General features: G+C 50.8%; 1 protein-coding gene across 2 annotated transcripts in view; it reads left to right on the forward strand.

The window, feature by feature from the left end:
- Positions 1–21,965, forward strand: part of RAB11FIP4 (RAB11 family interacting protein 4) — a 117,430-nt gene that overhangs the window by 39,149 nt on the left and 56,316 nt on the right. Inside the window, exon 1 of one of the 2 annotated variants that reach the window (XM_082707682.1) lies at positions 8,865–8,921. The exons of the other annotated variant lie outside the window; for it this stretch is intronic. The gene's annotated coding sequence lies outside the window, so the exon portion shown is untranslated. Of the gene's footprint in view, positions 1–8,864; positions 8,922–21,965 lie in introns of those variants that run through there. 2 annotated transcript variants of the gene reach the window in all.

Raw genomic sequence — 21,965 nt, forward strand, 5'->3', positions numbered from 1 at the left:
TACCTTGCGGTTGGGGGAAGGTGAGGGGATGGGAGGTTTCAACAGAGTTTTCACATGTTAAGAAGGGCCTACAAGGTGCCGGGGGGGGGGGGCGGGGGAGGCCTTGCCCTTATGGCTTGATCAATGTCGTCTTTAGGTCAGGCATTAACATCAAGATAGTTGGGGGATTTTTGGTGGGGTGTTATGATCCTGCTGTCATTTGCATTCCCTTCTACCTCAGCCTCCTCCAGTTTATGGTGGGGAGGGAGACATTAGGGCTTCAGGAGCTGAGAGTTATTTGCCTCTGGAAATTTGTGATATTGATAAGGTAACCTCCCTGTTTAGGTCTCTAGGACATCTGTAGAGCAAGGGAGATTCCTGTTCTGCAGGATTGCGATCCCTGCAAGTTAACTATTTATCGTTTTTTGGCGGTCAGGGGTGCCTGAGGAATGCTACACATATGGAGGGGGGGCAGGTGGAGAGGGGCTGCAAGGCGCCAGCTCTTGCTCTGTCCTCAGCCAGCCTCCTGCTCCCTCATCAGTGTTGGAGAGAGAAGCCAAGGCTCAAGGGCAGCAGAGGCCAGAGCCAGGTCCCAAGTCATGGGGACAGGACCTCCCACACAGAGACCAGGCGCCTGGCCCCCAAGGACGAGTGATGAGAGCTAGACCCCAGGCCTGCCTCGACAGGCCAGTGGATGTGGGGTAAATATGCATTTGGGCCCAACTAATGGGACGGTGACCAGGATCAGGGCAGAAGGCCTCCCGCGTGGGACAAACACTGAGCATCCCCAGTTTTTCAAGTGGGCCCTTGTGGACTGCTGAGCAGGAAGGCCGTGGGGTCACTCAGGGCTGGGTCCATACCCCACTGGGGCCCCTGACTAGGTATGCAAACCAGACACGCTGCCTCTGGCACTCCTCTGGGCCTCAGTTTCCTTAGCTATAAAATGGGGCTGGCCATGCCTCTCTAGGGGACCTGTGGAAATCAGTGAGAAAATACTAATTTTCTAATCAGCTAATACATGAGGCCTCCCTTCCTCCCCGTGCTGTGTCGTAGTGGTTAGAACGAGAGTGCCATGCTCATTCTACTTTACCCTTGGATACCGGCATTTCATAAGTCTGTCAAAAAAGAGGGCTGCCCGGGAGGAGCAGGAGGGCAGAGTAGAGCGGGCCAGCCCCCCCGCCCCGCCCCCCGTGCCAGTGTTGCCAGAGCAGGTCCTGTTCCTGTAGCACCAGGCTGCTCTCTTGGCCCCCATGTGTGGCCGTCCATGCTTCTGGAAGAAACGGTAAAAATAGACCCAGAAGCCTTGGGCTCCAGGATGCTGCTTTTGCTTTTGGCACAATGCTGTTTTCCAGAATACGAAATCTGGAGGTTTGAGGAAGCAGGAAGAACGTGCCAGTTGAACCTCAGCACCCCTGCCTGGTTCCCCTTGTTTTCTGTCTCAGGACCTTGCCTGCAGATGTGTCTTCATATCCCTTTGTTGCAGCCCCTCTGGGGTAAGCGCTTCATGCCATGCATGTAGGTTACTTTGAGGTGGCTCCGCTGGCCGGAGCCTGGAGAGGGGGCACGGATGCACTAGGCAGCCTTGTTCTGGGGCATTCCAACCAGGCAGCTCAGTGGACCTGGTCTCTCTTCCTTACAATGGGCTCCCTAGTGATGGTTGCTGGGGGGAGCAGGGGGGTCGGGAGGAAGACGGGTCAAAAGCCAGCCGGCAGGGCCTGTGGGCTCCTGCAGGACCCCAGGCCTCTGTGATGGCAGTGAATCCCCTTCCTGGCTCAGCCTTCTGGAATGTGCAGCTCTGGGCTCCATTGGGCTGACCACTCGCAGCTCCTCAGGTTGGGGGAGTTGACAGGGCCAGCCTGGGCAGGTCTTAACCCTAAAGACTGGGTCTTCGGCACCCTGCGGTGTCCCATCTGTCCCCTAGGGGTCAGCTTGAGACCGACCAGAACCTGGATCACTCAGGCTTCCAAAGTGCTACCAGAGACAAAAATAAATGCCGGGATGGTTTGGGAAGCCTGTGGGGAGGACACAATGATGGGACAGCAGGAGCTCCCCCTCCTCTCCTCAGGGTGTAGGGGTCTGGATGGGGAGAGGGTGTAGGCAGGTGGAGAGCACCTCCCACTCAACAGGGCCGTGAAATGAAAGCAGAGCCCACAGACGCTGTGAGAGCCTGGGCCCTTGGTCATTCTCCCTCGTGGGCTGATTAATAGGGAACCCCATAAAATGAATGGGGCGCGTCAAGCTGCCCGCTCCTCTTATGAAACTGCCACGTCAGTGAATGATGTCACAGCCAGTCAGTCCCCAAGCGAGAAAGTCACTCTTGATGCCCCCACAGCCAGCTAGCCTCGAGTCCCCTGATGCCCACTCACCCCCTTGCCCTTCTCCCACGGCTGCCTACAGCTCTCCTCACTGCCCCCAGCCTTCTCCTCTCCAGACCCTTAGCCCAGTGCCTCAGCATCTTCCTAAGAAGCTGCTCAGTCTCTCCCTTCGGTGACCCCTCATCACCAGTGGGGAAAACTCAGCTCGCACCTGCTTCTCCAGCCTCATCTCTCAGCACCCCGAGATTGGTGACACCCAGCTGTTCCTTATTTTATGAAAAGGCCAAGTTCTGTCTTGCCTCCCAGACGTTGCACAAGTTTTGTCTTTCTCCTGGGATATCCTCCCACGCCCTATCCCGGGGCTAACTTCTACTCATCGCTAAGACTCACACCTCCTCTAGGAGGCCTCCCCTGGTTCCCTCTGTCCCAGCCTGTCTGCCCTCTCCCCAGCCTGGAGGAGGACCTTCCCTGAGCTTCCTTGAGGCCTTGGGCCTTAACCTCAGCCTCCACGATGGTTCCAAGTCCCCTCCCCACTGACACCATTTTCACCCTGTGGTGGCAAGGCTCGCTTGAACTGGCCTTGTCTCTACATCGAACACAACATTATTCATGGTGCACAGAGCGTTTCTCTAAGTATTTCCAGGATTAAAAATCTGAAAATGCTGTATCAAAGGGTATGCAGGTTTTTTTTTTTTTTTTTAATAGATGTGTCCAAATTTTTCTTCTAAAAAGGTGATACCGATGTATCGCCCGACAGCAGGTGGGCCTGCCCATCACCAAGCCTTAGCTTTCTCCTTTGGGGAGTTACCGGTTCATAGTCTTTGCCCATTTTCCTTTAGTTGGTTTGTCTTTTCCTTATTGATTGATAAGACATTTATATATATTCTGAATGTTAATCTTTATGTATTTTGCTTGTATTTTAGTCTTGTTTTTGGCATCTTTTATGGTATAGAATTTTAAAATTCTTAAGTAATCATTACCCATCCTTTCATGCTATTTTCATTTGATGCTTCTCTCTCTCAAGGCTATAAACATATCCCCCTATATGGTTTATTTTTCCCCCCAGTACTTTTAGACAAAAGATGTTATTCTTAGCTCTTTGGTCCCCTGTGGCATATTTTTGGTTTTGCTGAGGAGGTATTCATCTGGTATTATTTTCCAAATGTTGCCAGTGGTTTAAGCCCCTCCTGTCAGATAATCCCACTTTCCCCACTCACTTGGGATTTCACCCTCTTCTCATATGCTAAATTTCCTTATCAACGTGGTTTCTTTCTGGACTCTGGTCTGTTCCATCAGTCTGTCTGTCTGTTTATTTCTGAGCCAAAACCAGTCTCAGCTACCATTCATTGCTTCATAGTTTGATGTCTGCTAGAGACAATCTACTTCAACCTTCTTCACTTAAAAACGATTTTTGTTATGCTTACACATTTTCTCTTCCAGAATACCTTTTTTGTTTTATTTATTTATTTAAAGATTTTATTTATTCATTTACTTGACAGAGAGAGACACAGTGAGAGAGGGAACACAAGCAGGGGGAGTGGGAGAAGGAGAAGCAGGCCTCCTGCAGGCTAGGGAGCTCGATGTGGGGCTCGATCATAGGACCCTGGGATCGTGACCTGAGCTGAAGTTAGAGGCTCAACAACTGAGCCACCCAGGTGCCCCCTTTTTTTCTTTTAAAAAAAGATTTTAATTATTTATTTGTCAGAGAGAGGGAGATCACAAGCAGGCAGAGAAGCAGGCATAGGGAGAGGGAGAAGGAGGCTTCCTGTCGAGGAGGGAGCCCAACATGGGACTCCATCCCAGGACCCTGGGATCATGACCTGAGCCGAAGGCAGACGCTTAACCAGCTTAGTCACCCAGGCATGCCCAGAACACTCTTTTTTGTCAAAATCTGTTAAAAACCCTGCTAGAGAATTTGTTTGAAATGTGTTCATCGACTGAAGGGAATTGGCTTCTTTGTAATATGGAATTCTCTCTTTCAGTATATCTATGTTTAGTCTGGCTTTCTTTTGTGCCCCTCAGAAAACTATTACAATCTTCTCAAATAGGTTCTGCACCTTTCTACATAGGTGACTATATTTTAGAGTCTACTGCTGTTGTTACTGCTGTAGACTCTGTGCCATGACAGATCCCCATTGGCTACGGCTAGCGTGTAGGACAGCTTTCGATGTTGGGTGTTGATCTTGTCATGCCCACCTTGCTAAACCCCCTCATGAGTTCTAATAGCTCACTTACATACTCTTTCTCAATCTTATGCTATCTAACAAAGTAGTTATGTTACTTTTCTGCATAAGTTTAAATAGCTACATAAGATTTCATCACATGAAGACAACCAAATTTATCAGTTCCTTATTGTTGGGCATATACATATATATATATGTATACACACACACACACATATATATATATATATATATATATATATATTAACCTAACTGGGGGGATTAACAAAGGCAGTGTCATCATCATTCTAAACAGAGCTAAACAGTTCCCCATAGGAGCAAACACTGCTTTAGTGTAAGTCTGAGGTTGGCAGATGACAGTTCCTATGGGCCCAATCTAGTGGGCTGTTTTTGTAAATAAAGTTTTATTAGAACACATTCATCCCCATTTGCTCACCTCTTGTCTGGGGTTCTTTCACAGTACAGTGGCAGAGTTTAGTGGCTGCCACAGAACTGTATGGCCCACAAAACCTAAAATATTTACTATCTGCCCTCTACAGAAAAAGTCTGCCAGCCTTTGGGATAAAATCTGGTAAGTGAAACTATTTTTTTTTTTTTAAGATTTATTTATTTATTTGGGGGGGGGGGCACACACGTGAGCCCACGAGCCAGGGGAGGCGCAGAGGGAGAAAGAAAGAGAATTGCCGGCAGACTTCCCGCTGCTGGAGCCCAGTGCAGGGCTTGATTCCATGACCCCAAGATCATGACCTGAGCCGAGATCAAGAGTCGGACACTTAAGAGACCGTGCCACCCAGGTGCCCCAGAGTGGAAACTATTTTATCAAAAGGGCACTAATCTTAAAATTTCCAATACTTCGGCCGAATTCCTTTCCAGAAGAGTTGTTTTCTTTACCCTCCCATCAGGATTGTGGCAGAGTCCAACTACCCTCTTGAAACAGGATGTTAACTGTTTTCTCAAGTCTTTCTAATTTGAGAGGCTAAAAAGATTAGGATTGCTCTGTTGAATTAAAATACACTTGAGGGCTGCCTGGGTGGCTCAGTGGGTTAAGCCTCTCCCTTCGGCTGGGGTCATGATCTCAGGGTCCTGAGATCAAGCCCCACGTCGGGCTCTCTGCTCATTAGAGAGCCTGCTTCCCTCTCTCTCTCTCTGCCTGCCTCTCTGCCTACTTGTGATCTCTCTCTGTCAAATAAATAAATAAAATCTTAATAAAATAAAATACACTTGAACTTGGGGCATCTGGCTGGCTCAGTTGGTATAGCATGTGACTTTTGATCTCAGGTTTGTGAGTACAAGCCCCACATTGGGTGTAGAGATTACTTAAAAATGATAGCTAAATAAACAAACAAACAAATAAAATGCAGTTGAACTTCTTCGGTTACATTTATTGGAGTTCTTTGTTCATTAATTTCCTGCCCACATTCTTCACCGTACTTTCTATATATGTATTCATTTTCATTGATTTGTAAAAACTAGAAATGTTACATTTTTGGATAAACATTACAAATATTCTTTCAGCTTGTCGTTTGTTTTTAACTTTGTTTATGGCAACGGATTTGCACTTCTTTTTTAGCTAACTCATCCGTCTTTTCCATTATAGCTTTGGCTTCTTGTGTGATGCTTAGAAAGGCTTTCCTACACAAGATCGTGGAACTATTCTATTTTAAATATTTATCTATTTTATTTATTTATTTATTTGAGAGAGAGAGAGTGTGTGTGCACACACGTGCGAGGTGGCAGGGGAGAGGGAGAGAGAAAATCTCTAGCGGACTCTCTGCTTAGTGTGGAGCCTGATTTGGGGCTTGATCTCATGACCTGAGCTGAAATCAAGAGTTGGATGTCTTACCAACTGAGCCACCCAGGGGCCCCTATTCTATTTTATTTTTACTTCATGTATTTGTTTTTTTGGTTTTGGTTTGGTTTCTTTTTGTTTTCTTTAGAGAGAGTTTATTTTTTTTTTTAAGATTTTATTTATTTATTTGTCAGAGAGAGAGGGAGAGAGAGTGAGCGAGCTCAGGCAGACAGAGTGGCCAGCAGAGGCAGAGGAAGAAGCAGGCTCCCTTGCCGAGCAAGGAGCCCGATGTGGGACTCGATCCCAGGCCTCTGGGATCATGACCTGAGTGAACCGAAGGCAGCCGCTTAACCGACTGAGCCACCCAGGTGTCCCGAGTATTTGGTTTTTATATTTAAAATTTTGATCCATGGAATTAACTCTGATGTCTGGAGTGAGGTAGGCATCCAGCTCTCCTTGCTTCCCGTCCACCCCTTACCCTCCCTCCGGTGCCCACCTCACCTCACAGGAACCGGAAGCTCTTTGCAAGGTGATGCTGCAGCGGTCCCCTGGTGGCAAAACAAAGGGGGTTTACTGGGCCCCCAGACTGTAAGCCCCGGCCCAAGCTGGCCCTTCTGCTCATCCTCGGAAGGAGCTTTGCCAAGCCTCCGTCTTGCCAGGACAACTGTTAGAAATCTGCCCTGGGCTTCTCTCTAGACCCAGCCCTGGGGAGCTTAAGCCCTAAAGGTCCATGGGTATCCTTGCTTAACTTCATCCATCCTGAGGCAAATGTTTCTAAAACCTCTTGTGACAATGGCACTTTTAAATTCTAAAAATATTTGTTCTGAGAAACAGCTCTCTGATTCAGCTGTGCCGGTGTGAGTGTGGGTGGTGCCGTCGTGCTGGCGCTGATGTGGTGAGGGCGGAAGGGGGTTCGGTTCAATGGCTCGGTGGGGGAGGGGGAGGGTTGGTGTGATTTTTTTTTTAAGACTTTATTTTTTTATTTGAGAGAGAATGAGAGAGAGAACATGAGAGGGGAGAAGTCAGAGGGAGAAGCAGACTCCTTGCTGGGCAGGGAGTCTGATGCAGGACTCGATCCCGTGACTCCAGGATCATGACCAGAGCCCAAGGCAGCTGCTTAACCAACTGAGCCACCCAGATGTCCCTCGATGTGATTGATCCTTTCTGCTTAATATGGCCACAGTGTTTTTCCTATGTTCCAATAGGCCCCTCCTCTTAAAGGAAAGACTAATTTGCTTATCCCAAGCCCACGGGTTCTGTAAAAGTAAAAGATCCTTGAGTCATATCTTGGGGAAACACCTGAACTCTGGCTAGAGCAGAAGTGGCTGGGACAGAAGCTGAGGAGATGCTGAAGGCCCTTTTGTTTGTCCCCTCACCCCGGTCTGTACCCGGCCTTCTGCCTCCAGCCATCCTTGCCCTAGGAAGGCTGGCCTGCGCCCGCCCAGAGCACTGGCTTCCCAGGACACTCCTGGGTTCCACCTCCTGCCTCACCCCGCCTCGCTGCTCAAGTTCCCACTTCCCTTTAGAACCTAGACTCACGGCACCTGAGCAAACACGGGAGAGAGGCCGCTTCCTTCCCCTCTCGAGAGGGTTTGGTTGGATTATTACCCTGGAGGAGATGAACCAGTTTTGCATTGGACTTTGTGACTCAGTTTCAGCATTATTTCTGTCATTGACACCTGTGGATCTCTCCCGTTCTCCTTTGAAGCAGCTGTCCCAGCCTGCTGCTCCCTCATTAACGAGTTTAGTGGGTTTTTGACACAGGTAACTATGGGAAGACACACACACACACACACACACACACACACACATGTTAGTTCTCAGAAGCAGCCAAGTCTAAGCCGGTGGTTCTCAACCCTGGCTGCACCCTGGATTCATGGAGGGGGCTGTCCAAAGATCCTGATGCCAACCCACCTGCCAGAGGTCCTGATTTAATCAGCCCGGGGAGGGCTCCACTCATCTATGCTTACAAGCTCCCCTAGTAATTCTAATGCACGCCCAAATTTGAAGACCGAGTGTCCAAACTAGGAGATCTCAAACTTTTCTGCAAATTATAATTTCCTGGAAGTTTTTAAGATTCTGGATGCCCAAAGTGCCCCTCAGACCGGTCAACACAGAACCTCAAGGGTGTTGCCTTTTCAAAAGCTCCTCATGCAATTCCGAGAACCCGGATCCTGTAACGTCCGGGCTCCAGGTCTGCTCACACCCACACGTCCCTCCCCAAGGACAGAGTGTGGAGGTGGAGTTGGGGGGAAGAGTGTTTCGACTGTGACAGCGGACAGTGTGGCAGCACGTGAGCTCAACAAATGCCTGCCGCCCTTTCCCAGGTGGCCACCTCTGGGGAAACTGGTTTGGGATTGCGGGGCCCTGCTCTGAGGCGTCTGTCTGTCCTCCCAGAATCAGGCTGTCTGGGGGCTCAGGCATGGGGAGGGAGCATTCTTGAAGTCCAGTGAGGCATGACTTTGTTTTTCCAGAGAGACGCCCTGCCTGCAAGGTCCCGCAGGGGCTTCTGGGTCAGCGGGGCTGGGGGGGGGGGGTGGTCTACCGTGTGCCAGAGCCTACCATGTGCCAGAGGCTGACTAGGAATCTCAGTAGAGACTTCCTCATCGGCTGCCCTGCGGAGAAAACTGCGAGCTCAGACTCCTGCTGCAGAAGGTACAAGAACAGAGACTAGATTCCTTTAACAAAGACCTAGCAAATTTGCTTTTCCTCCAACTTTTTATCTCGAAAAGTTTTCAACTTCAGGAAAGAAGTTAAGAGTCGTGCCACTGAATGCTGATCTCTCCAGCTCCCTAGATTTCGCCAGTTGTTACCATGTTGTGAACATTTGCACTCCCGGCTCCTGGGTAACTGTATGTACTTTATTCATGTATTGCTGGACTGTTTCAAAGTTAGCTGCAAAAGTGCTTGGGTGGTGCATTTGGTTAAGCCTCTGCCTTCAGCGCAGGTCACGATCTCAGAGTCCTGGGATGGAGTCCTGTGTCCGGCTCCCTGCTCAATGGGGAGCCTGCTTCTTCTTTCACGATCTCAGAGTCCTGGGATCGAGTCCTGTGTCTGGCTCCCTGCTCAATGGGGAGCCTGCTTCTTCTTATGCCGCTCCCCCTGCTTGTGTTCCCTCTCTCTCTCTGCCAAATAAATAAAATCTTAAAAAAAAAAAAAAAAAGAGTTAGTTGCAGACATTGTTACATTTCATCCTTAAATACTTGACTGTTCCTAAGAGCAAGAATGACCTTGACATAACCACAGTGCTGGTTTCCTCCCCTGTGGGAAATTTCACATGGATGTCATATGTTATCTAATATAAATTTCATATTCTAATTGTCCTGATATTTTTGTAGCTTTTCTTTTTTGATCTCGTGTGTAATCCAGGATCATGCATTACATATGGCTGTCCTGTTTTTTTCAGTCTCTGTTAATCTAGAATAGTTTACCAGCCTTTCTTCCCATCTAAGTACTCACTGGGCCTGACCCATGTAGCTTCCGAGATCAGATGAGATCAGGCACGTTCAGGGTGGTATGGCCGTAAATAGCACCCCCCTTTTTATGGATCTTGGACATTTGACATTTTTGATGAAGCCAAGCCAGTTGTCCCAGAGAATGCACTCAATTTTCATTTGCCCATATTGGTTATTGAGCCCTGTGGGGCAGTGTGATTTAAATCTTAATTAAAATGGGGTGAAGGGAGGGGAGTTCTACTGGGTGTCCGCTCCATATGCATTTAAGGTGTCTATCCTTGGTGCCCTCTCAACCGGCCTCAGTATTGCCAGCTGTAAAGCAGCCAGCCAGTGGGGTGTAGAGAAGATCGGGGGGCACTCTGGGGGCACAAGTGTTTGTCTGCAGGGCAGAGCGTCCGCCCCTTGGCACCCGACCCCAGAATCAGGAGACGGTAGCAGGCCTGGGTGCTGTGGAGGTGAGCTGTGGGCTTCATGGTCGTCTCCACAGTACACCATGAACCTGGGCCCTGGGTGCAGCGTGAGGAGACAGGCGTCCCTGCTGGTGCTGCCAGCCACATCTCCATCCTCTCTGGGCTGCTTCCCCACGGTGAGATGAGGCCCTCAGAGTGGGCATTGTTTTCTCCCAGAGAGCCAGGCTCAAGAGAAAATTATAAAATGGGGCTGATGAGAGAAACTCCTGGGTCCTTCGGGGGATTCTCTGAGCCAACGTGGGAAAGAGGTGTGAGCCCCCAGGACACTGTGCATGGCATTTCCCAAGGCTCCCGTGCGTGGGTGGTCTCAGCCATGCTCCAGGCCCTGGGGGGCATCTTCGGGGAAAACCTTGTCAAACTCCGGATCAGGATCCGTACATCATCACATACACTTCCAGGATAAGAGGGAAGACTTCTGAAATAGTTTTACTTTGCAGGTTGCTTGTTTGAGTCCTGCTCCTCTAACAGGCTCCTTCATGTCCACTTTCCTCTGCCATGTGGCCACTTTACGTAGGATATTACTATGACTGTTGTTTTATTCTTTGTAAAGATTTTATTTACTTATTTGAGAGAGAGAGAGCAAATGAGGAAGTGGGGGAGGGGGGTAACAGGGGGTTGGAAGGGTAGGGGGAGGGGGAAGCAGGCTCCCTGCTGTCTTGGGGCTGGGATGAAGGCAGATGCTTTAACGAGCCACCTAGGTGTCCCTTATTGCTACTTTACTATAATAAAATATAAGCAATGTCCATTTTAATAATAAAACTGGTCTTGGCTGAGGACAGAGAGAAGCAGGGAAATTTGAGGCCAGGGAGGGGCTTCGCGGGATAATGTGATTTTGCCTCTTCTCACGGCTGGCGTCAAGGAAGCTTGGTTCAAGCTCCCCTTTGTCTGGGGGCTGCCCTAACTTGCAAGGACCCCTTTGGGCCAGATCCTCCAGGCACTGTTAATTGTCACTCAGGATTCTCTGAACCCCGGGACAAGCTCAGGTTTGAGTCAGTCGGGCTGAATGCGAACTCCACATTCCCACTTTCTCTGTGTGTCACTGGGCAAGTTGCTTCACTTCTCTGAGCCTTCTTCATTTCCATCTGTGTAACCTCGGGGAAGGGATGCCTCACTTCGGGGTATGGTGAGAATGACTTGAAATAATGTTTCTAAAGGGTCCTGAAGAGAACAGGGCCCCCAGTAAGTGGGAGGTTTTCTTTCTTTCTTCTTCTTCTTCTTCTTTTTTTTTTTTTTTTAAGATTTTACTTATCCATTTGAGAGAGGGAGAGAGAACAAGCACAAGTAGGGGATGAGCAGAAGGAAAGGGAGAAGCAAACACCCCACTGAGCAGGGAGCCTGACACGGGACTCCATCCTAGAACCCTGAGAGCATGCTCTGGGCCAAGGGCAGATGCTTAACTGACTGAGCCACCCAGGCACCTGCCGAGGTGGTAGTTTTCTCAGTATGGCTCGGCATTCTGAGGAGGGATCCTTGAGAACACAGGTGACACAGAATTTCCTTTCCTTCCCTTCTCTCTCCCAAAGCCACCACTTGCCTCCAGCTGCACCCACACATGGTGCCCTCTTGGGATGGCAGATGACATGACCCTGCTCTGACAAAGGCCACATCTGTGTCTGAGCCCTGGGTCTCAGGACCTCTCCTCCGCTCCAGGACAAGCCCCCATGCCTGCAGCGTGAGGGCTGCGCCCCCTCCCAGATTATTTCCACTCACATGCAGCTGATGTAATAAATAATGCCCACGGAGGGCAAAGCGGGGTGGGGGGGCGCGGGGGGCAGAGCCCCACCTGACTCTATGTTCCTTCCCTCAAAGGCCCTCTCTGAACCCACTTTCTCATCTCGCTTTTTCTCCTGTCCCTCCCAGCCCTGTCTTGGCTCTTCCTTTCAGGGTCACCAGGGACTTCTGTCTGGCCAAATCCAACAGTCAGGTCTCATGCTGATTTTACTGGAAGTCTCAGCCGGCCAATGTGGCACTGCTGACCTCCCCCCTTCTTAAGATCTATCCTTCCCTCCATTCCACTGGTTTCCCTCCTCCCCTTCAGGCTGCTCCTCCTCTCTGACCCTGGCTGGCTTCACGTCCCTGTGGCTCCACAGAGGTGGGGGTGGGCCTCAGGTCTGAGTCCTCGCTCCTCTGCCCTAGCTTGTCTACATCCACACCAGGTCCTGGAGCTCTAAGTGCGCTGTTTCCCATGGGCTTCTGACAGTGTCTCCCCATCGAGTTGGCCTTTGGATCCAGACTCCTGGATGTGGCCGCGTCTGACGCTGAACGCTTTGTCTTCCCCGTCCTCTCCTGTCAGCCCTCGGAAAGGCTCCCCCAGCGGGAAATGGCACCGCCGTCCACCTGGCTGCTCCGTCCAAGGACTGGTTAATTTCTCACCGCCTGTCATCTTAGCATAAAATCCCAAATCCCAACGTTCCCTGTGGCCAACAGCTGTCACCGCTGCCCAGATCTTTCGCTTCGTCCCTCCCACACTTCCCTTGATCCTTGCTGTTCCGGCCACGCTGGCTGTTTTTTGTCCTCAAACACCCTAAGCCCGACTCTTTCTACCTTTGTCTTGCTGTTCCTTCTACCCAGGATCTTTGACCCTCAAGTCTTGGTACAGCTGCCCTCCCATCCTGTAAGTTGCAGCAAAAACATCACCTCCTCAGGGAAGCCTTCCCTGACTGGTCATCTCAGGGAGGTCCCTCCATACCCCTGTCCCCATCACTGTCCTAACATCCCGTTCATTTCCTTCAGAGCGTGCACCACTGTTTGCCACAGGCTTCATTGTCTGTGTGTGTCTTGTCTGTGCTCCCCTCCTCCCCCACCCCACCCCAGGATGTGTCTTCACTGGGGCTTAGACGGGAGTTGAAAGGGAGGCGACCGGTTGCTGTCTCTACTGCTAGTAGGAATCACTTGGGGGCTTCACAAAATGCAGCCTCTAACTCAGGAGGTCTGGGCTTGACCTGATTCTGCATTTCCTACCAGCAACCAGGTTGTTGGCGACACTGCTGGTCAGGGATCACACCAGCGGTACCTTTGGTAACTCTTGGGTCCTTCTCCCCTTACCCCCCAGCCTTCCCCTTAAATGCCCCAGAAATAGGAAGAAAGACCCTGCATTGTCTACCCTCCCTTCCCTGCACCCTCCACCAGCAGCCCTTCTTGCTAGCCAGCACTGTCACTTGTCACCTCTGCAGGCGCTGAGGCCCCCCTGGCTTTCTGTCTCTGCATTTCTGCTATGGTGACAGACAAGACAGGAGTCTTTGCCAGGAACTGTGCTGTCGTTTGGTATCTGTCACGGTTCTGTTTTCTCTCTGCATCTTCTCCTTAAGGTAGATGCCTTGGGAATGCTGAGTCTGCCAGAGGTCCCCAGCCCGGGAAGGACAGCTGACCTGGCTGGGATTAAGGAGGCATTGTGGAGTGTTCTCTGAGCTCTGGTTTGGGGAACAGGCAGGTCGCGGCATATCCGACCAGCCCTGGAGGCCAACGTTAATTTAAACTTGGGGAGAGGGCTGCCTGGGTGACTCAGTGGGTTAAGCCTCTGCCTTCAGCTCAGGTCATGATCTCAGGGTCCTGGGATCGAGTCCCGTATCGGGCTCTCTGCTAGGCAGGGAGCCTGCTTCCTCCTCTCTCTCTCTCTACTTGTGATCTCTCTCTGTCAAATAAATAAAATCTTTAAAAAAATAAAATAAAATAAAATAATAAACTTGGGGAGAACATGGGCTTTGGGGTCTGAAGTCCTGGATTTGAATCCTGACCCTGTCATTTCCACCTCCACCACTAGTAACTGGTGTCTTCTTCATAGGCTTATTGTTAAAATGAGAAATGAGAATCCTTGGAGAATAATAGTTCAGTGTCTAGAAAATGCTAGAGTCTCTCAATTCACAGTGCATAGATTATGAGTCATGCATCATAGATTGAATACCTTTCACCCCAGGATTGCTGAGAGGTCGCAGACAAGCAATGTCAATGTCCAGGCATCCTTCACACCTGCATCCCATAACCAGGCTTCTACACAACTAGCCAATTCAGCCCCTTGGGGCGTCCCCAAGAATTGGGCCCACCCTGTGTCAGATCCTTGTGCCTAGGCAGGGAGGGCCTGCTGCCATTAAAAGCATCCCTGCTGAGCCCAAGGGTAAATGCTTAAACACAGTATAGGAGAGAGAAATCGCCATTCCCATCCTTATCATTGCTATACTCCGTTTCCTGACCAGGACAAAAAAAATGACTGAAATTAATAAGACCCATCATCAAGTGTGATTCTTGAGATGGAAAGGCTCTGTGGGCTCTGTGGATGCATTGGGAGTCTCAGCCTAGTTGACAGTTCTCCCCAGGCCCCTTGGATGATCAGCACAGGATGGATGGGTAGGAGGAGCACTGAACAAGCTCCTGCTTTATACACACTCTCTGTATCTAGTTGGCCAGAGGGGGCCCCTTTGACTATAGGGCCTGGGACGTTAAGCATCTTCTCAATTCTGTGACTTTACATCCAGAACCCGTTTCAGAGCAGCTTCTTTTACCAGACTCGGTCTGGTCTTCTTCTGGGGCTGTGAATGAGTATTCTTGCTCTTCTCAAGGGAATTTATAATCCAGGCTGAAAGGATCCCTGGAGATGGGCGGGAGGACTGACACCCAGGCCAGGCCTGCTAAGGACCTTTATCTGCGGCAGCAAACATCACCTGATGCCCAGCAGGTGACCATCCCTCCCCTTGGGAACAGTGATCTCTGGGCTCAGCTCGGTGATATGGGAGAAAGGCATCCTGAGGACATACCAATCCCAATTCCTTTAGATGTTCCCTTCGGTCAGAAAGCACTGTTGCATCTTACTTCCTTGGAAATACCTCTTCACGGACATTTGTTTTTTACTCCCTTACACTGGCCTTGCTCAGTGTAAGGCCACCCTAGGCAGGAGATCGCTTCAACTTTGCTCCAGTTGGGTTAGGAAGCTTCCCCGATTCGCCATCTCCTTGTACCTTTAATCCAAAGCCTTCTTTTTAGGATTTTGCACCAGAAAAAAGTCTGATGAAATTATTTTTTCTGATTTCATCATATGATAAGAGTTGTAATGTGATCCCTGGCTTTCCCTTTTTTGTCTTGATTGTTAGAAAGTTTAGAGCTGATAGTGAATCAGTAACTTCCAGTTTAATGACTTACCTCCTTTTTCTGTATGGTTTATTTTTATTTGATTAGTTTGATTGGAATGTCTCATAAATAATTTTATAGGCATCAAAAAAAAAATTCAGATTTAGTAAGGAGTGCCTTTTCTGTCCTGCCCCATTGCTCCTTCACAATGTATTCCATAAACTTCTATCCCTTTTTTTAAAAAATATTTTTATTTATTTATTTGACAGATCACAAGTAGGCAGAGGCAGGCAGAGAGAGAGGAAGGGAAGCAGGATCCCCGCTGAGCAGAGAGCCTGATGTGGGGCTTGATCCCAGGACCCTGGGATCATGACTTGAGCCAAAGGCAGAGGCTTTAGCCCACTGAGCCACTCAGGTGGCCCTAAACTTCTACTCTTAAAAAAGAAAAAAAAAAGGTGTCATGGTGGGGGGCATTTTGGCTCTGTTGATTAAGTTTTCCAACCCCATTTCTGGTCAGGTCAGGACCTCAGGGTCATGAGATCCAGCCCCACATGTGGCTTGCCCTGGGCCTGAAGATGGTTTAAGATTCTCTCTCTCCCTCTGTCCCTCACCCCTGCCAGTACCCTCTCTTTCTCTTAAAAAAAAAAAAAAAGTAAGGAACAACTTACTCCTTAAAAAAAAAAAACCAAGGAGAATGATTGAAACAATCATTCTAAGGAGGGGGAAGGAACTATTGAAACAGAAGGAGCCCCCCCCCAAACACTAGGGAGAAATCTGCAAACATCTTAAGGGTGGGGGAGAAGGGGTTTTCTTATAGGAAGGGGAGTAAACCAAGCCAGAAAGAACCAGGTATGAGGCTGTGTGACCCTGAGGCTAGAGTAGATCCAGGAAGGATTTAGCCTGAGGCCAACTGTGCTAGGGAGGGCTGTTAAGAAGGGACTGCACAAGAGCTCAGGCAAGGACAGGCCAGAGTTTCACAGACCTTGGGGGAGGAAGAGAAACCTGATCTAGATTTAATGAACAAGTACTTTGCTCTGATGGATGGTAGAGACAAGCAGTTCACCACAATGAACCATGCTGGTTCCCAGGTTTTCCTAAGTCTAGACCACGCTGTCCCCAGGAGCAGGGACCGGCCACATTGATTGCTCTGTCCTGCCCAGTTCTGGGCCTGATTAAGTTACTTGATTGTGTTTGTTGACTGGCTAAATGAGGCCCTTCCTGGAATCAGGAGCTCACATCTTTGGGAAATGCAGGGCAAGTAGGCCATGCTCCCACTGCTCCTGAAGGGGTCCCCAGCCCTGAGCCAGAACCCGCACCCCCTCCCTGAGGAGCTCCTAGCTCGCCCTTCTCCTGCCTGTCCTGCCCCCACCCCACTCCCTTTGCCAGAGGGGTAAGGCAGAGGAGGGACCATCCTGCAGTCCTCAGTACCTACCGCAGACCCAGAAGGAACATAAGGCAGCAGCCCTGGGGTGGGAGTTGGGCAGGGCAAGGCCCCTGTCTGCCTGTTCCAGAGCCTGGCCTCCCCACAGGAAACCACACTCCACCGGCTGCCTGGACCCTCTTGCCTTACCTTTTTCTATTTCTATGCCTGGACCCTCCCTGCTCCCTCTGTTTCTCTCTATGTGTGTCTCTTTCGACTGTCCCTCTGTCTCCCTTTGTCTCTGTTTCTGACTCTATCTCTGCCCCTTTGTATCCAGTCTCCCTCTCCTTCTCTCCCCATCCCCCTGACTCTTGTCTCTCCGTCCCCACTCTCCCGGCCTTCTGCTATCTCCAGTCCAGCCCAGGAGGCCATCCAGTTGGACCCAGCTCCCAGCAGGAGCCAGCGCAAGGGCTGGGTGGGGGAGGGACAGATGGAGTGTCACCCAAGCACAAGCACTTGACCCGTCTCATCTCTAATCACCACTCCCACCCTGATCTGCCCACTTAGACCACCCCGGCCAGGTAGGTACTCTTATACCCATTTTACTGATGAGGAAGCTGAGGTTCATGCAACAGTGAAGCTGCTTGCCCAGGGGCTCAGACCACCAGTGTCCAGAGACAAGGTTTTGTTTGTTTGTTTGTTTGTTTTAAGATTTTTATTTATTTATTTGACAGACAGAGATCACAAGTAGGCAGAGAGGCAGGCAGAGAGAGAGAGGAAGGGAAGCAGGCTCCCTGGTGAGCAGAGAGCCCGATGCAGATGAGGGACTCCATCCCAGGACCCCAGGATCATGACCTGAGCCGAAGGCAGAGGCTTTCACCCACTGAGCCACCCAGGCGCCCCAGAGACAGGGTTTTAATCTCTACCTGGCAGATCTCAGAGAGCAAGTTCTTGGTCCACTTTTTCAGAGGCTTCTCAGTTCTTTCAGGTCTCTTCCCTCTGCCCTTCCCCCAAGCTGGGGGAAAGGACCAGAAGGATGCATTTGCCCTGAGGGGTTTACATGGTTTCAGAGGCAACTTACCGGGAACACCTGCGTAACTTTTATCCAAAAGAATAAAACTCAGTATTCTCAGAGCAGGAGTGAGGCCAGGTCCCAAGAGAGGAGGTGGGAGAATTACCCAGCCCGTTCCTCCCAGCTTCTGGAGTCTGAGCGTGGCCTCTGAACTGGATGTGGGGGGGGGGGTGCAGGAGGCAGGTGTCACAGAGTCTCCCCATGTGGGGCTGTGCCTAGGGGCGTTCCAAGGTGTTCCTCAGAAAGGGGATGTGCTGCAAGGGAGTCTGGGAAGTGCTTCCAGGAAGATGAACCAGCTTCTTGGCTGCAGGACTTCTGGAAGCCTTTAAAATGTTCCTGTGTGCCTCTATGACCCCCAGCAGGAGATGCAGGCAGTTTGCCAAACTTCTTTGCTCTTGGAACCCTTCGTGCACCAACATCTCTGTTACAGAAATGTGGAACTGACTGGCTCTGTGGGTAGCCCAGGGTGTGGTGTGAAACATCATCGTGGAGTAGCTGCCACTTCTCCACCTCCCCCCCACCCGGAGGAACAAGCATGTGGCTATGTGATAACAGTGTAGGGTTTGGTTGGCAACTATTACACAGGGACCAAAAAGCTTGTGACCACATATGTAGGCATGTGTGAGTTTGGTCCCTCTATCTACTAGCTCGGGTTATTGTGCTACACAATTTTGAGGGGAACTGTTCTCACCATGGTCCATGAGAATGGCAATCTGGGAGTTGTGCAGTGTACAACCTGTGAAGCTGAACATAACAGTCCTAATCCTGTCTTCCAACATGATTGTCTGACAGTTGCAACAGCCTCTTTGTTAACTTCCTGTTTCCTATCTGCCATCTCTGATATCTCCTGCGTCCTGTCTCGGTGTCACTTCTCCAGTCCTACCGTCCTCCAGGTCCCTTTTCCTCTCAGCCACATACCAGCAGTAGTACCCTCCACCCGTTCAGGGGCCCTAGAAGTGGAGCCCTCCCTCTGAGATGAATGGGCCTTATCATCCTGGGCAAATCACTTAACCTCTCTGGGCCAATATCCCCAATTGCAAAATGAGACTAAAATACTTCCCTGTGAGTTATTATTTTCTTTATCACTAGATTCTGAGCTTCAGGAGGCCAGGAGCTACGTCTTACTCACCTCTGACCCCAGTGTCTGGCATGTACTAGTCCTGGGAATGTTTGCTGACTCAGTGAATGCAGATCACTTTGACCAAGACCTTTCTGCAGCTTCTCCTCTCATGTTTGATTGGGTCACCCAGGATTTCCTGAACACAGCCTGCCCCAACTGGAAGCAGCCACCCTTCCACAGCAGCCCCTCCCCCATGGCCCTTACAGTCACCTCTGCCTGACAGGGAGCTTTTTTATGTCGCAGTAGGCCTCTTCTGTTGTCTTACGCAGAGGAGAGGTGGGCACTTCCCTGGACCTTCTTGGGGTTCCCAGAGCCTGTGTGGCACCAGGTATAGGGCTGGGCCCAGGACAGAAGGGCACAGAATAGACTGGAAATTGGTGGCGGCCACTGTGCTCTGTCTTCCTTCCCGGCGTCTCCCAGCCCTCTCTGGTTCTCTTCGTGAACAGAAGAGCTCCTGAGCAGGACGGTGGACCCTGCTGCCTCTCCAGACACAGGCAGGGCTGGGCTGGGACGGACCAGTTTGCTAACGACTGACTTGTGGGTGTGGGGGTAGCGCCCTTCAAGTTCAGGTTTGGGGTCTTTTGAAAAAAAAAATCAACTTTTGGGTCTGGTGGAGAATCGAGTACGTTGGAGACTGAAAATGCTTAACTCAGGTGGTGAGTGGTCAGTGGCTGCTGTCCTTGGGAGGAAGCAGTCGAACTTCACACTGAGAGCATGACATTGGGGTCAGAAAGACCTCAGTCTGGATCACAGCTCCACCCTTTCCTAGTGAGACTTTGGGCAGGTCATACCTCTCTCAGAGCCTCACTTTCCTGTCTGTATGATGGTCCAGGTGCCATCCTCAGGCTCATTGTGAGGATTCAGGGAGATAAAGGAGAAGCTGTTGGCATTAGTTAGGATGTGTTGCAGCCTGACAGTGAGACAGAGCCCCAGAAACATTGGTGGCTATAAATATTACTACTTCACTTCTATTTTCTGGCAGAGAACCATTAATTTCTTGGAACCCTTCGTTTCCTCTTGCCTTCAATGACTGGCACTGGCAGGTGGCTTTCTCCCTGGGACTGTTTTTTCACAGAAACAAGATCGTGTGTATGTTTCATGTCACTTTGCAGGAGCTATCACACACGACTAGTAAGGAACAGCATTGCTGTGAATGCTGGTGGGGTCCCATGCTAAGCCCCCAACCCCCAACCAACAACACTCACACACACAACCCCCCCAAACCCATGGTCCCTGTACCCACACCCCTGTATAGACCCCCACTGCCCACAGACCCCTCTCTACCCATAGACCCCATCATCCATGGACCCCCACCTCCCAAGGGCCCTACCAACTGCCTCCCATCCCATACAGATCCCCACCAAGTTCACAGCCCCCACTACCCACAGCCCCACAACCCTGCAACCCCCATCTGATAAATAACTTTAAGGCCATTTGCCACAGAGGAGTGGGTGCACAGAGGAAGCAGAAAAGCCCCTCCCTGCCACAGGCCTGGCCTTTGATTCAGATCATCCCTGTCCACACCTCCATCCTCCCCACAGATCCTTCAGCCAGTCCCTAAAGCACGCCAAAAGATAAGGACTACCACCAGCGGGCCAAGGATGGCTGTACTCCAGGTGGTCAAACGTGGCATTTAATATGCTAACATCCCTTAGGACTGTCCAATAAGGTGATAGGACTTGGCCAGGGAACCCCTTTCTGTCCCTCAGGAGTGTCCTATGGGAACTGCTGTTCCCAACATTCTAGACCCTTCCTATGCAAAGTGTAGTCCATGGCTATCACCTGGGAGCTTGTTAGATGTAGGGAATCAGGAGCTAAGCCAGGACCTGCATTGCAACAAGATCCCAGGCGACCACCCACATGCTCGAGAGAGTCTGGTGCACACTCTCAAGGCTCACCGGGTCTTGGCCAAGGCTGCACATTGGAGACTCAGCGGGGAAACTTAAAAACAAAACAAAACAAAACACACTGATGCCTGGACCCAGATTTCGTTGGTCTAAAGTTTGACCTGGATGTGGGGAGCTTGAAAAGCTCCTCTTATGATCTTAACGGCAGAGTTTCAGTAATCACGGCTCCTGGTCACCGTGCTGGGCCCGTAAGCTATTTTCTCACTTGTGTTTGTGATCAAGGCTTGGTGAGGGGAAGGGGTGAGGTTAGGGGGGCTGCTGGCCAGTGCTGGAGGGATGAAGGTCAGAGAGGGTCTGCTTGGAATGTGGCAGGGAACCATTTGAGCCTTGGAACTGCCCCCAGTGAGGCACAGGGAGAACAAGGCACTGTCCCAAGGTCCAGAAGCCAGCTGGTTGCAAAGCCTGACCCAGGACTCTGCTTCCTAACACCGATGCCAGCCGGAGTCTGGGCTCTTATACTCACCACCTGCACCCCATCTCCTTGAAAATTCCCCTTCCAAAACCTCCCCGTCAGCCTTGGTCTTCACACCAAAACCGTGGCCGGGTTCCAATTAGGAGGCCGCCCCTCTCTGCTCGTCCTTTGCTGGCGCTGGCCAAGGACTCCAACAAACTGCCCGTGGAGCCAGTAGAGCTCATTCCATCAAAGCCAAGAGGCATTAACACGTTGTAAGCAGCGGACCTGCAGTTCTCGAAGTAATCAGCTCCAGCTGAGAGGCAGGTCCGCTGAGTGGAGAGCAGGGGAGCGATCCAGGGGTCAAGGCTGGGTGGGAGCCCCAGCCCTGCTACCTGTCGGCTGTGCTGTCTCACACGGATCCTTCAGCCTCTCTGGGCCTCGATTCTGTGATCTGTAAAGTGGGCACAACAGCGCTCCCCTGCTTGGGACCAGTGAGCTGACTGAGTAAACGAAGAAGTTGACTGCACCTCAGGCACTGCCTGGCACATGGTGGGCACCGGGTCAGAGGTCACTGGGATTGCAGAGGACTCGCAGCCTTGTGCAAGAGGGACACCAGAGGCTTGGGTTCCCAGCAGGCCCAGGCATGGGACACCCCCTGGGGCTGGAACCCCTGGATCCCTCCAGCCCCCATGGGGCAAGAGGGGCCAGGGGCAGCAGAGGCCACCTTTCCCTTCGTCTGCCAGATGCACGGGCTCACTTGTTGTCCTGGCGTGTTTGTTGGCTGCGGGGAGACCTGAGGGGGATTCCCAGGCTCTCTGGGTCATTTCAGTGGCAGAAACTGGCTCTTCCGGCCACCTCACCGT

Source organism: Mustela nivalis, assembly GCF_964662115.1.
Source record: "Mustela nivalis genome assembly, chromosome: 17".
Taxonomy (NCBI): Eukaryota; Metazoa; Chordata; class Mammalia; order Carnivora; family Mustelidae; genus Mustela; species Mustela nivalis.